This window comes from Nyctibius grandis, chromosome 4 (assembly GCF_013368605.1).
Source record: "Nyctibius grandis isolate bNycGra1 chromosome 4, bNycGra1.pri, whole genome shotgun sequence".
Classification (NCBI taxonomy): Eukaryota; Metazoa; Chordata; class Aves; order Nyctibiiformes; family Nyctibiidae; genus Nyctibius; species Nyctibius grandis.
Genome location: NC_090661.1, coordinates 79,167,925 through 79,182,967, shown reverse-complemented (window position 1 = coordinate 79,182,967; position 15,043 = coordinate 79,167,925). Strand labels below are relative to the sequence as shown.

Sequence of the window (15,043 nt, the reverse complement as noted above, 5' to 3'; positions counted from 1 at the left end):
GAACAGTCTTATTTTAGATAAGATGATGAGGAAAAAAGTTAAAAACCATGAAAAGAAAATAATTACTTACATGAAAAAGTAAGCAAAACCAGCATATATTTTACAACATAAATTTGAAAGTGAGACCGAGAGAACTATCAGTAAGATACAAGAAGAAACTGAAATCGAAAAAATTAAATAGAGCAAGTTAATTCACTACCCTACAGATGAAATACAAAAATGAAACAAAAATATAATGGCTGAAAATTAAGATGATTTTTTTAAATTGAAGTATTTTATTATATCCCTTTCAAGGCAATGATAGTAATGTGGGTGGTTTGATATTTTCAAATTGTATGATGTTGCTTCTCATAATAATGTTCCCTTAAAATTAAGGGTTTTGGTAGTTACTAATGATCACAGACAGAAATCTATTTTAATTTCAAATAGTCTTTTCAGCTGGAGGCCCTAACGTCTTTGTTGCAGTTCTTATAAATAGACCTTGACCTAAATATCCTGAGATTAGGAAAGCCCTTAAAGAGTTACAGTTAAAAGCATTACCTGCAGAGGATTAGAGTAGACAAGTAGTCACGTTTCATACCAAACTACGACCTTCACGTAACACAAACGTCAAGTTCATTTAGGAAAGGTATCTGCACAAGGAAAACAGCACTCCTCTCAACCAGTTTTCTCTAAAACATGTCGCTCAGCATATTTGATTTCACTCAGTAAGTGCCATACATAATAGGGACCTGTATTATGAAACTTTGCAATGCTCCATTCCACTGAATGAAAAGCTAGACAAACACTCAGGACTGTATTCTCCTTAGTGCATACCTAAGTTCTGTCATTGCTAATGAAGCCTAATTACACTCATTAGTCCTATTCAACACTTCCTATTCAACTTGATTGCAACAGGACTTGTGCTTTAGTGTACAGCACCAACTAAAGCCCACACAAAAGAAATCACCTTATCTCCATATTATTAGATTCTAGTTTATCTTCCAAACATTTCTTTATATTTAGAGGTTCAAGGACAGTGAATATAATCTGATCTAAAGAAATCAGAGAAGAGATTTAAATTTAATAATATTTACTCAAATTTAATGATTTTTCCTCCTCTTTGTTGCCTGTTGTATCCTGGTAAATTGGAGTCGGGAAAATACCATTTGTATTTTTCCATGGATTAACTGCATCATTTTAGAGCATCAGTCTTCTGCTGGCAATGCACACAGAAGAGAAGCAGCATAATCACCTTGCTTCAAACCAAGTTAATTTATCTTGAAAAGGTACAGAAAACAAAGAAATCCTTTGATGGAGAGTAAGTTAAATAGGGCACAGGGATAAATAAATTATAATGCAAAGCACTGGTAAGATATGGAGGAAAAGAAGAAAACAGTTTATGATGAACAACTGTTAAGCTTTAGCCAGGCTACAGGTTCCCCGATTGTATTACAGAAAAAAAGTTACTACCACTAAGAAGTAACTTTGAAAATGAAATTATTTTTTAAAATAAGGCTGTTGAGGACTTGGCAATTTAAATACAGACTAAGTTAAACCTATTTTTTTCACTTGAAGGCCATTCTACTTTATATTAATAAGGCCATAGCATTGAAAATACTTGCTTTATCAACTATAACTAGAGCCTGAGCATTCCATGGCTTCCTAGCATCATCATTTGTTGAGGAACTGGGATCCAAAATCTGAGCTTTGATTTGTTAAACTATCATTGCCATTTACTCTGGAAAGGTGAATTAGTACAGTATTATCTGCCTCACACTGCAGACCACATGAAACAACAGCTTGGAGAAACAAAAGCTGTCAAAATTATCTCAGAGCTTGTGAACGCTTTTATTCCGTAAATATAGGATTATGTATCTGATTGTTTTTTCTTAGAAGACAAAAACTCACATGATCCTGAAGCTAAGTCCATCCATGTTTTGTTTTCTGTTTCTTCTATTTCATCCAACTTTAACTTCCCAAAAATTACACACCAGTTCATACTTCTGGCATTAGCCCTTAGAGGTCAGATGAGGTTATCAAGGAGACAGAGCAACAGTGATGGAAGCCAAAAGAATAATCTATCTAAAGTAATAAACTTAGTTGTTTAGGAAATAATGTGGTCACTCAAGCACAGAGAGACAGAAAGTGGAGTAACAGAATGTGACTGTAAATTCCCTTCCCTTCTCCCTTTGTTTTAAGCGGAGATCAAGGATACCACCACAATAACTGAGGAATGACAGAATGATGAGCAGAGCAGAGATTCTTTGAAACTATTTTCCTGGGTACATTTTTATTATACTTGTAACTTGCACTACAGAGACTGTACCACAATAAAATAAGCTAAAGTAAACAGTCAGATAAATCAGGGGGTAACTGAGCAAATTCACCTTGTTAAATATCAGAATTGCTATTTGTATATTATAAGAGCATAGAAAACATTTGAGATGTCAACATTTTCATAAAGTTAAAATGAAAAATGTATAATCATTCAATAGCTTTTTCTGACTCAAGTTCTGTCAAACTTCACACACTTCTATATGCTTAAGAAATACTTTATGGGCTTGTTAAATCTGTTACCACAGTTCCATGGTCATGGTAAATCACCTAACTAAATGGGAACATACATGCCAAACCCACAGCGGGCATAAGCAGAAGCACCTCCATTAACATCAGTTATACTGTGCCTACTTTCCCTATAGTACCTTGGGCCTTGAGAGTTCAAAGCTTTATGGATCTCCTATAATGAAAAGCTCTTACAACTTGTTGATAAATTACCAGCATATTCTACAGCTAACCATTTATCTTCTCCTCAGAACTCCAGGGACACTACAGTAAAGGTAGAACGTGCTCCGTATATTGCACATATACATCAGCACCGTCAGCATGTTTGTTTCTTGCTTTGCCAGGTAGACTTCCTGCCAAGATTTCTACAATTTGCCTGAATTTAGAATATTACTAGGAAAAAAATCTTTTTTTTTGTATTATATTATTTTATTATATTATATTATATACTAATATATTATTATATTATTTTTTTGTATTATTATATTTTTGTATATATTTTTGGTATAATATATACATTTTTGTAATAATATATGGATGATATAAAACTAATGTTTTGCTTAGTTCCCTACCAGGTTAAAGCTAAAATATCACATACAGACTTTGTCACAGTTTAAAGCTGGGCTGGCTATTAACCAGGTGGCAGATGCTCTCTGTTAACCCTCTTCCCCCCCTAAGGGAAAGGGAAAGGGAAAAGGGAGAGACTTATGGGTTGAAAAGTTAAAACAGTTTTAATAAACTATAATAATGAAAAAGAGTATAATAACAATAATAATAGAAATAATCAAATATATACAAATATATACAAATATATACAAAGCCAAGATCGAGAGCTTGGAAATCCTCCTCAGGCAGAGTTGCTCCCCTCAGCACAGGCAGAGGGGAAAATGCAGTAGCTCCACCCAGCACAGACAGAGGGGAAAATGCAATAGCTCCTCCTGCCATCACACCTGCAGGCTTTTAACTGGAAACTGGCAAAGCTGGTACCAATCAGTGGGAGACAGGAGGGCCCCTCCCTCCTGGGCCCCACCTCCAAGAGGCAGTGGGTTAGTGATAAATAGGAAAGTGAGAATGACGTGTATGGGATGGAATACCTCGTTGGTCAATCTTGGGTCACCTGCCCTGTCTGCTCCTCCCTGCAGGTGCGACCCGCCTTCGGCTCTTCACTCATAAGCAGTGAGGAATTTAGCAGTGACCTTGGTTTCTTTAAGACTAATAGGCCTGGTTTGGGCCAAACCAGGACATTCCACCCCTTATTCCATACCATTCACGTCATACTCAGATCACCACTACCTTTTCATTTTCAAATATAGATATACATATCACTAGTTTATGATTCATCTCTATACAAAAAGTTCATTAAGTTCATTTGGTTCAGGATTGTGGGTTTCCATCTGGTTAGCAGTCTCTCAGCAGTCTCTCTGGCTAGCAGTCTCTCTTTTGTCATGGTTCGTGCCCACAGGTTGCAGGTTAAAGATGTCAGACTCGAGGAGGTTACTGGACGCCACTTGATGAAGCTAGCTCCGGTCTCATCACCACTGTCTTAACCTGAAAGACACTTATGCAGCAACAACATACAGTTCAGACTTAAGTAGTCTCACCCAGAATCAGATCACCTTCAGGGACACATCGGACTTCACCATCTTGCAACATCACCCACCAAGTACATCCAGGTCCCTGAGCAAAAGCAATCCCACGAATGGGTTTACCTTTGCCCGTTGCAGGAAGAATCCAGACAGTTTTTCCCAATAGATTCCTTTCATGCACCACCGGGACTTTATCTCCTTCTACTGTATGTAGAAGGTCTGACTGAGCAGGGCCAGCTCGATTGATAGATCCCCTGGTGTTAACTAACCAGGTAGCTTGTGCCAGATGTTTATCCCAGTTTTTAAAGGTTCCACCCCCCATTGCTTTCAGGGTAGTTTTTAACAGCCCATTATACCGTTCAATTTTCCCAGAGGCTGGTGCATGATAGGGGATGTGATATACCCATTCGATGCCATGCTCTTTGGCCCAGTTGTCTATGAGACTGTTTTTGAAATGAGTCCCATTGTCCGACTCAATTCTCTCTGGCGTGCCGTGTCGCCACAAGATTTGCTTTTCGAGGCCCAGAATGGTGTTCCGGGCAGTGGCATGGGACACAGAGTATGTTTCCAACCATCCGGTGGTCGCCTCCACCATGGTAAGCACATAGCGTTTACCCTGGCAGGTTTGAGGGAGTGTGATGTAGTCAATTTGCCACCCCTCCCCATATTTATATTTCAACCACCGCCCCCCATACCACAAAGGTTTTAACCGTTTGGCTTGCTTAATTGCGGCGCATGTTTCACAATCATGGATAACCTGTGCAATAGAGTCCATGGTTAAGTCCACCCCTCGGTCACGAGCCCATCTGTATGTTGCATCTCTTCCTTGATGACCTGAAGTGTCATGAGCCCACCGAGCTAAAAATAGTTCACCTTTATGTTCCCAGTCCAAATCTATCTGGAACACTTTAGCAGCTTGATCCGCTTGTTGGTTGTTTCGATGTTCCTCAGTTGCCCGACTTTTAGGTACGTGAGCATCTACATGACGTACCTTCACGACTAGTTTCTCTAGCCGAGCAGCAATACCTTGCCACAATTCAGCAGCCCAAATAGGTTTACCTTTGCGCTGCCAGTTGCTTCGCTTCCACTGCTTTAACCACCCCCACAAGGCATTTGCTACCATCCATGAGTCAGTATAAAGATACAGCCTTGGCCACTTTTCTCGTTTAGCAATGTCTAGAGCCAGCTGGATGGCTTTTACCTCTGCAAATTGACTTGATTCACCTTGTCCTTCTGTGGCTTCTGTGACTCATCATATGGGACTCCATACAGCAGCTTTCCACTTCCGATGCTTTCCTACAAGACGGCAGGATCCATCGGTGAACAGGGCATACTGCTTCTCATCCTCTGGTAGTTCATTATATGGTGGGGCTTCTTCAGCACGTGTCACCTCCTTTTCTGGTGGCGTTCCGAAGTCTTTGCCTTCTGGCCAGTCCATGATCACTTCTAAGATTCCTGGGCGATTAGGGTTTCCTATTCGAGCCCTCTGTGTAATTAATGCAATCCATTTACTCCACGTCGCATCAGTTGCATGATGGGTAGTGGGAACCTTACCCTTGAACATCCAGCCTAGTACTGGTAATCGAGGTGCCAGGAGAAGTTGTGCTTCAGTACCAATTACCTCTGAAGCAGCTCTAACTCCTTCATATGCTGCCAGTATCTCTTTTTCAGTTGGAGTGTAATTGGCCTCGGAGCCCTTGTATCCTTGACTCCAAAATCCTAGGGGTCGACCTCGAGTCTCCCCTGGCGCTTTCTGCCAGAGGCTCCAGGTAGGACCATTGTCCCCAGCTGAGGTGTAGAGTACATTTTTAACATCTTGTCCCGTACGGACTGGTCCAAGGGCTACTGCATGCACAATCTCTTGTTTAATCTGTTCAAAAGCCTGTCGTTGTTCAGGGCCCCACTGAAAATCATTCTTCTTTCTGGTCACTTGATAAAGAGGGCGTACAATCTGGCTGTAATCTGGAATATGCATTCTCCAGAAACCCACAACGCCTAAGAAGGCTTGTGTTTCCTTTTTGTTAGTTGGTGGGGACATAGCTGTTATTTTGTTGATCACCTCTATCGGGATCTGGCGACGCCCATCTTGCCATTTAATCCCTAAAAACTGGATCTCCCGGGCAGGTCCCTTGACCTTGCCCCTTTTTATGGCAAAACCAGCTTTCAGAAGAATTTGGATTATTTTCTCCCCTTTGTCAAAAACTTCTGCTGCTGTATCACCCCACACAATGATGTCATCAATATATTGCAAATGTTCTGGAGCTCCACCCTTTTCTAGTGCAGTCTGGATCAGTCCATGGCAAATAGTAGGACTGTGTTTCCACCCCTGGGGCAGTCGATTCCAGGTATACTGGATACCTCTCCAGGTAAAAGCAAACTGTGGCCTGCACTTTGGTGCCAAAGGAATAGAGAAAAATGCATTAGCTATGTCTATGGTGGCGTACCACTTGGCTGCCTTTGACTCCAGTTCGTATTGAAGTTCTAGCATGTCTGGCACAGCAGCACTCAGCGGTGGCGTAACTTCATTTAGGCCACGATAGTCCACAGTTAATCTCCATTCTCCATCAGACTTTCGCACTGGCCATATAGGACTATTAAAGGGTGAGCGAGTCTTGCCAATCACTCCTTGATTTTCTAATTGTCTAATCAGTTTATGAATGGGGATCAGGGAGTCTCGATTGGTGCGATATTGTCGTCGGTGCACTGTGGCAGTAGCAATTGGCACCTGTTGTTCTTCAACCTTCAGCAACCCCACAACAGAAGGATCTTCTGAGAGGCCAGGCAAGGTAGACAGCTGTTTAATGTCCTCAGTCTCTACAGCTGCTATACCAAAGGCCCATCTATACCCTTTTGGGTCCTTGAAATACCCTCTCTTGAGGCAGTCTATGCCAAGGATGCATGGAGCATCTGGGCCAGTCACAATGGGGTGCTTTTTCCATTCATTTTTAGTTAGGCTCACTTCGGCCTCCAATACAGATAACACTTGAGATCCTCCTGTTACTCCTGAAATACTGATAGATTCTGCCCCTTTATGATCCGATGGCATTAGGGTGCACTGTGCACCAGTGTCTACCAAGGCTCGATACCTTTGTGGTTTTGATGTGCCAGGCCATCGAATCCACACAGTCCAATAAACTCGGTTGTCCCTCTCCTCCACCTGGCTGGAGGCAGGGCCCCCCTAATTAAGAAATGGATTCATGCTGCTCACAGGGACTGGACCTTCATTTCTCCTATTCACACTTGGGAAAAAGTGATTTGAGGCCCATCTCCCCTGACTGGGGTCCTGCTCACTGGTAACTGGAGCAGCCATCCTCCTAGAAAAATTCTCTCTGGTATTTCTTTTAGCTTGCAACTCACGTACTCGTGCCTGTAGGGTACTGGTAGGTTGTCCATGCCATCTGCTCATGTCCTCCCCATAACCACGCAGGGCAAACCACAGGATACCTCGTGATGTGTTCCGTTTCCTTTGAGCTGGTCCTGTAGGAGAACGTTTTCTCTTAACGGCTGCAACGCGCGCCTGTGTAGGTAGAGAGTCAAGTTTATTCTCGATCATGGACAGTTTGTCTGACAGTTGTTTAAATGAGTCCTTGTTCTCCTTAGTCAGTTTTTCCACAGCCGAGATGCATGCCTGCAGTGGGGAAGAAATACTATCTTCATACTGTCTCATACAGTTAGCCATTTCGCCCACAGTAGAACGTGCCATGTCATCTTCTCCCCATACTAATATTGACAATGTGTGGGTATATGTCGGTGGAGCATTCTTCACAACCTTCCGGAACATGGATCGGTTGCATTCCACTTCATCAGGATCTACAATGTCCCGTGGGTGTCTATAAATGACCTCTTGCACAGCCAGTTCTCTAAGGTAGTTAATACCTTTTTCTATAGTGGTCCATTTGCTTAGGTGACTCATAACGTCATCTTTATAGGGATACCTGCTCTTTACAGCTGACAAGAGTCGCCTCCAGAGACTGATAGTGTTTGACTTTCTTGCAAGCGCCTTATCAATACCACCATCTCTGGACAGGGATCCCAACTGTCTGGCTTCTCTGCCATCTAATTGCATGCTGTCTGCCCCATTATCCCAGCATCGGAGCAACCAGGTAATAATAGGTTCGTGGTCATAACGGCTGAAGTCTTTCCTTATATTTCTCAGGTCCTTCAGGGATAAGGAGTGGTAGGTTATCTCTACATCTGAGTCCTCTTGTGATAGTTCTGCTTTAGAAGGACCTTTCTTCTGTGATGGGTCTGCTTTAAAAGGACTATCAAGGAAACCCCCATCTGTGTCGGGCCCTAACTCTGCCTGAGAAGGGCCCTCACCTGGGTCATATGATGGCTCTGCCTTAGAAGGCTCTGAGTCATCATCCTTCACTTCACGAGCTGATTTCTTTTGGTATTTCTTCCTGGTTACAGGAGCAATTGGTACAGATTCGATAGATGCTGGAGTCTGAGTAGATGCAGTGGCTGTCGTGGGAGTGCTGAGAGTCTGTGTAGATGCAGCGGCCATCTTGGGGGGTGTAGCAGCTGTGGTACAGGCTGCCGAGGCTTCAGTGGGTTTAGTGGCTGTAGCGGCAGTACAAACTGTAGGATCTGAGGTGGCTGCATAACACCTACAACTGTCCCTGCACCAATATTTAATCTTATCCCACATCAGAAACACATTCAGGACAACCAAAATTAAAAACATGCCACCTAGACAGCACCATCCTAATTTCACAAAATCTAGTGGAATCAGCTTGGCAGAAAAGGAGAAGGTACTATTTCCCAAAGTAAAACTGGAGGTGTAATCATTAACAGAATCAGCTAAAGGACGCCTGGAGCGTGCAGATGAAGTTGCTGCTACTGATTCGCGATTAAAGCTGCCCATCATTGTGTCATAGAGATAAGAGATCGGAATATTAACTGCCCAGTTTATCACAGCATAAATCAGTATCAAACCCCACACCAAAACAATACATTTCGACCAGCGCCCACTGCTAAACTGCATGTAAACATTCATAAGAAGCAAGCAATAACACAGTGCCCACGGCAGGTAAGGCATCATTGCAATACTCAACTGTGAAAGAAACTCCATAAAAAGATGAGATAACACAGCATTCAAAAATGACATCACCATCTTCACTATCTGTTTTAACTTTCCAACCCCTCGTAAATCTCAAAGGAAGAAATCTGATATTCTCTCAGCTGAGCTCTCCAGGTCTCCTCCCACCAGAGCCAGGATTCAACTTATCAGAGCAACCTGTTGGAGCTTCTCTCGAGCCCCATGTTGGGCACCAATAAATCTGTCACGGTTTAAAGCTGGGCTGGCTATTAACCAGGTGCCAGATGCTCTCTGTTAACCCTCTTCCCCCCCTAAGGGAAAGGGAAAAGAGAGAGAGACTTATGGGTTGAAAAGTTAAAACAGTTTTAATAAACTATAATAATGAAAAAGAGTATAATAACAATAATAATAGAAATAATCAAATATATACAAATATATACAAAGCCAAGACTGAGAGCTTGGAAATCCTCCTCAGGCAGAGTTGCTCCCCTCAGCACAGGCAGAGGGGAAAATGCAGTAGCTCCACCCAGCACAGACAGAGGGGAAAATGCAATAGCTCCTCCTGCCATCACACCTGCAGGCTTTTAACTGGAAACTGGCAAAGCTGGTACCAATCAGTGGGAGACAGGAGGGCCCCTCCCTCCTGGGCCCCACCTCCAAGAGGCAGTGGGTTAGTGATAAATAGGAAAGTGAGAATGACGTGTATGGGATGGAATACCTTGTTGGTCAATCTTGGGTCACCTGCCCTGTCTGCTCCTCCCTGCAGGTGCGACCCGCCTTCGGCTCTTCACTCATAAGCAGTGAGGAATTTAGCAGTGACCTTGGTTTCTTTAAGACTAATTGGCCTGGTTTGGGCCAAACCAGGACAGACTTGCAAAATTTTTGAAAAACAGCTTGGTGTGAGAGCCTTCTCAATCAGTTATCACAAACAGCAGATGACTCTCAGTCCTGCTTCAGGAATGGGACTTAGAGCAACTTGGCAACATTGCCTGAGCAGCTCAATATTACATACACCTCCTTCATCTCTGCATTTTTTTTGCAGATTCGGACAATTTTACTTAGTCTTGAGTGAATAAGAAAACTCATGCCATTAATCTCAGAATGATGTTTGATTTGGAACATAGTCATTAAGTAAAAAGCACCAATTATTATAATTGGCCTGAGGGAAAAGTTTAATGTAAAGTAATGTCTAATTCTATAATCTGATTCCATTAAAATAACAAAATTAATTTGCAGGGTTTGGATTATTTGCCCCCCCGCCCTTTTTTTTTAAAAAAAAAAAAAAACAGGAGTACGACCCTTGTTTTCTAGTAGAGTGAACTTCATTTTCTACAAAAAAGTCATGCTCATTTTTATTGTCACCTCTAGAAACTCTACTCATGGCTTAGACTCGTAGGCTGTTAAAGATAATATTACTAGCCTATCAGGTTAAGAACTGCAAAATATTAGTTAAGGGTGTACTGCATTTTCTATAATTCTTTTCACATCGAATGCACATACCCTGCTCTGGTCTTTGCCTGAGCTCTGCTACAGCTGAGCCTGTGCCTGGCTACATCCCTCACAGACACAGACCCTGATCCTGACCTGCAGACCTGACTTTTCCCAGCTTCACCTCAGACCTGCTTCATAGCTTGTCTGGGAATCTGAACTCTTGGTTGAACACGGTTATTGCTGCCAAACTTACCCTATGGTTCTTGTTGGGGTACTGTAGGACGATGTCCTGATTGGTGAGGGCATGGCCCTGTCTGCTACCCTCAGCTCACTTTCCCTACAGAGTAGCCATCCCTGTTGCTCCCTGACACAGGCTATTGAGGTGTAACAGACAAAATGGAAGGTAAAAGTTTTCCACTTAATGGGCACATACAGGGAAAAAAATAGGTGAGATATGCTTCCAATAACCCACAGCCCAACTGTGATTCTGAAAGCAAAAGATCTAATTGAACAGGAGACTTACAACACTCTAGCAAGTCAAATCTACAATTTCCTACTTCATTGATCAGGCACATTGTGCGTATGAAGGTATTGTTTCCTTTCTATCTATAAGACATATCACTGAAGACAATTTCTTAATTAGTAAGAGACTTTTCTTGATTAATAGGTACAATTTTAACCTGCAAAAAGAGCTATGATGCATGTGCCTTCAAATTATTCTTTTTTTAAGCAGATTTTTTTGTAATAAACATTGCATATTCCCAGCTCCAACAACAGGCTTGACAGTGAAACTCAACCACAGAGCAAGAAAAATACCAAAAGAAAACCAAGAGTCTACAGACTCTGCCTAAGATGCTGAGAAACTGGACTGATTTCATCTGGACTTCTAGGAACTTAACTCAGGAAGCCAAGTGAAATTTGTGCATACATAAAACACTATTTACATAGCCCTTCTATCAGTGATGTCTTACTTGGGTGTTGTACAGGTAAGCATGCTGTCATTTACACAGAGCGCAGTTGCTGTCATTTACACAGAGCGCAGTGAAGACTTTGGTTTGCCTCCTGAATCTATTTTGCTCTCTTTTATGCAAGTGAATACAGAAATCACAACAGTTACTTTGCAGTCATAAACTGAAAATTTGTTAAGCAAGACTGACCATAGTAAGTACTTGAGAGAAACAAATATACTTTAAAAATTTTAACAAAAAATACCTAAGTTTTACACATTACAAAGCTATTAATTTTCTTCAGAACATATCCCTTAGGGCACAGATATCCTTTTCTTCGTTCCTTTTGTATTTCCTCTTACCTTTGAGCTAGTGAATATGCATTTCAATTTTTAAAAAGTCACAAGCTAGCCTATGAGTTTATTCCATGATCATGTGACACAGTTAGCATTACAAAATGTACTCATTTTACAAATGTACTATATGGTAAACAAAACTGAGTATTTTAAGATTCCTCTTCCCAAATGTACAAGGCTCACAAGTCAAGTATTAAAAGACTTTGTTTTAAAATTGAATTCAGTGTTCTTTGTAGTCATCTTCTGGTGTGAATTACCTAGAGATCATGTTTTTAGGCTTGGTCCTGAGATTATTTAATATATCTTTAATGTCTTAAGAAGAAAAAAAAAAATATTCTTAGACACATGATAAAATTGTTGTATTTGTAACACAGTTGCAGATGGCCTTTCCACAAATATGTATTTACAAAAAGCCTTCTTCAGTAAAGCATTCTGAGATGAAAACAATCCATCATTCATACATCCTAAAAGATCTGGTCTTGAAAAGTGAATGCAATTCTTTACTCTCATCAAAGACGATTTCAGGCTGACCTGTAAAGCTCTAAGATGTAGGGAGATTATTAGAGGTCAATAAAGATGGATGAACTGACACATTCAATTTTTGGAGGCAACAGAAGAGCCAGAAACAGCAGAGCTATTTTAATATTAGTTAATAAAAATTGAAGTGTCTTTAGTTTTGTTACCAGCACTCAGCAAAACCTTTAGGACATAATTTTTCTAATTTAATCCACAGTAAACTATTTAAAGATACATGATGTGTCCTCCATTTTTAAAGGGTATATTTTATAATATTATTTTATTTCAAGTCAAAACTTAGAAATTCATTAGCCCAGTTTCATTGTGTAATTTACCTTCTTCCACTATATCTGTTCATAGACACATAGAGGACAAGGACATGGCTTATAAAATAAATCATATCAAAACAAAATGCAACAGGCTAGCCCAAGTGTTACGCTCCAAATACTGCAAATTACAAGACTGTAAAAAAATATTTCAAGGGAAACACAGTTAACAGATAATTAGTTTTATGTATAGAAAAACAAATTATGATGGAGTGTGGACAAAAACAGATTTTTTTTTTTTCAGCAGATCATTCTAATTACTTGACAGCTGTTCAGTTATTTCACAAGTACCCACAGGACTTTTTGAAATCTCGATATCTAGACTAAGAAAAAAAGGATTCTTGTGATAGTACCTATTCACGCATCTGATCTTTTTATAGAGCTGCACTCAGAGATCATAAGTTCTGCAGATAAAGGACCAATATTTACGGTATTTTCATACATTGTCTTCTCTGCAAAATGTGCCAAGCATAAACTTACTGTATTTTATGTAACAAAAAATAGTAACAGTTAGAGACTTGACAGTGATGTGTGTATTTTCTCCCCATAACATTCCTGCCTTACAAGATGCTTGGGCTTCTGGCAAGGCATCTTCCACTACACTGCATATTTGTGATGAAATACTACCTCACTTTTTTTCTATTGCTAATACTTCCTTTCCCCCAGTGAATCCAGGCCCATTACAATCCATTCAGCACTTCAGCTATAGCATTCATAAGGTGATTTGTCAACACTGTGACAAGACTATATAAAAGAAACAGACACAAGGTCCCAGCCACCAGCCTGATTAATAAGGAGAATGGAGTGTAATTAGAATTTCTAGTGGCTAATGTAGCAACAAGAAAGAAACAAAAATAAACAAAGACTCTTCTGGTACAGACTACTTCATATTAGAACTGTGTGAAATATGACAATACTTATCTAAATCTGTGAACCTGTCTAAACCAGTAACAGTAAAATAGTTCTAAATCATGTCAAAGTTACATGATTTAAAAAAAAAAACAAACCAAAAAAAAACAACACAACAAAACAAACTTAAAACATATACTTTGAATTTGTCGTGGTTTAATCCCAGCTGGTAGCTAAGCACCACACCGCCACTTGTTCACTCCTTTGCCTCCCAGAGCAGGATGTGGACGAGAATCAAAAAAAAAGTAAAGCTCGTAGGCTGAGATAAGAACAGTTTAATATTTGAAATAAAATAATAATAATTACAGGAAAAGGGAGATAACAACAACAAAAAGTAACAGAAATTAAACCCAAGGAAGACAAGTGATGAACTCACTGATGGATGCCCAGCTAGTTCCTGAGCAGTGATCACCCCTCCTGGCCAACTCCCCCCCAGTTTAAATACTGAACATTATGTCCTATGGTATGGAACATGCCTTTGGCCAGTTTGGGTCAGCTATCCTGGCTACATCTCCTCCCAGCTTCTTATAGAGAAGAAGCTAGGAGGACAGCGGCAGTAGAAACTGAAAAAGTCTTTGGCTTAATCTAAGCACTGCTTGGCAACAACTAAAACATCACTGTGTTATCAACATTATTCTCAGCACAAATTCAAAACATAGCCTCATACTAGCTACTACGAAGAAAGTCAACTCTATTCCAGCTAAAACCAGCACAGAATTGTGCTAAAACAGTGACAAACATTTTTGACTGTCCAACCCAGACTTTACACAGATGCTTAGGTTTTGTTATTGGCAAAATTTGTCTTTTTCTTCTCAGTAGAATAACATTGGGATCAGAAATATCATTAAGCAGTGGACACAGCTGAATGAGGGAAGCTAACTGGAGATTTTCTACTGTGAGGAAACTTAGGATACACGTGGTCCAATTTTAAGAGGTGATGAAGCACAATGCATGCTCAACATGTTGGCATGAAATGAGACACTCGGAAGTGTAAACAAATTCACTGCTTCTGTCTTAGGTTGTTTCCCTTCTGCCAGACTACCAGCAATTACCTTGCATATCCCAGTAGATAAACAAGAAAACTCTTAACCTACATTCCAGCACCTACAGGAGTTAACTAAGCACTGAAAATTGAGGACTAACTATTTTGGGAAATTTGCACACTGCATATGGAGTTACAGAAGGTTGAATACAGAAGTATAGAAGAAATGAGAGTAAAAAGGCAAGTCGTTTAACAGTAAAACTTATTAAGGTACTTTAATACTCAGTAGAGGTGACTGATAATCAGATGGGAGTAACCTATACTAAGTGAGCTACTGGATTGTCAAGAGATTCTGACCTTCAGATTGCTTCTTCAGAAAAGGCTATATTGTTCCTGAAAAGCATA

General features: G+C 40.5%; 1 protein-coding gene across 11 annotated transcripts in view; it reads right to left on the bottom strand.

The window, feature by feature from the left end:
• Window positions 1–15,043, bottom strand: part of KCNMA1 (potassium calcium-activated channel subfamily M alpha 1) — a 554,299-nt gene that overhangs the window by 324,917 nt on the left and 214,339 nt on the right. The window lies entirely within an intron of this gene.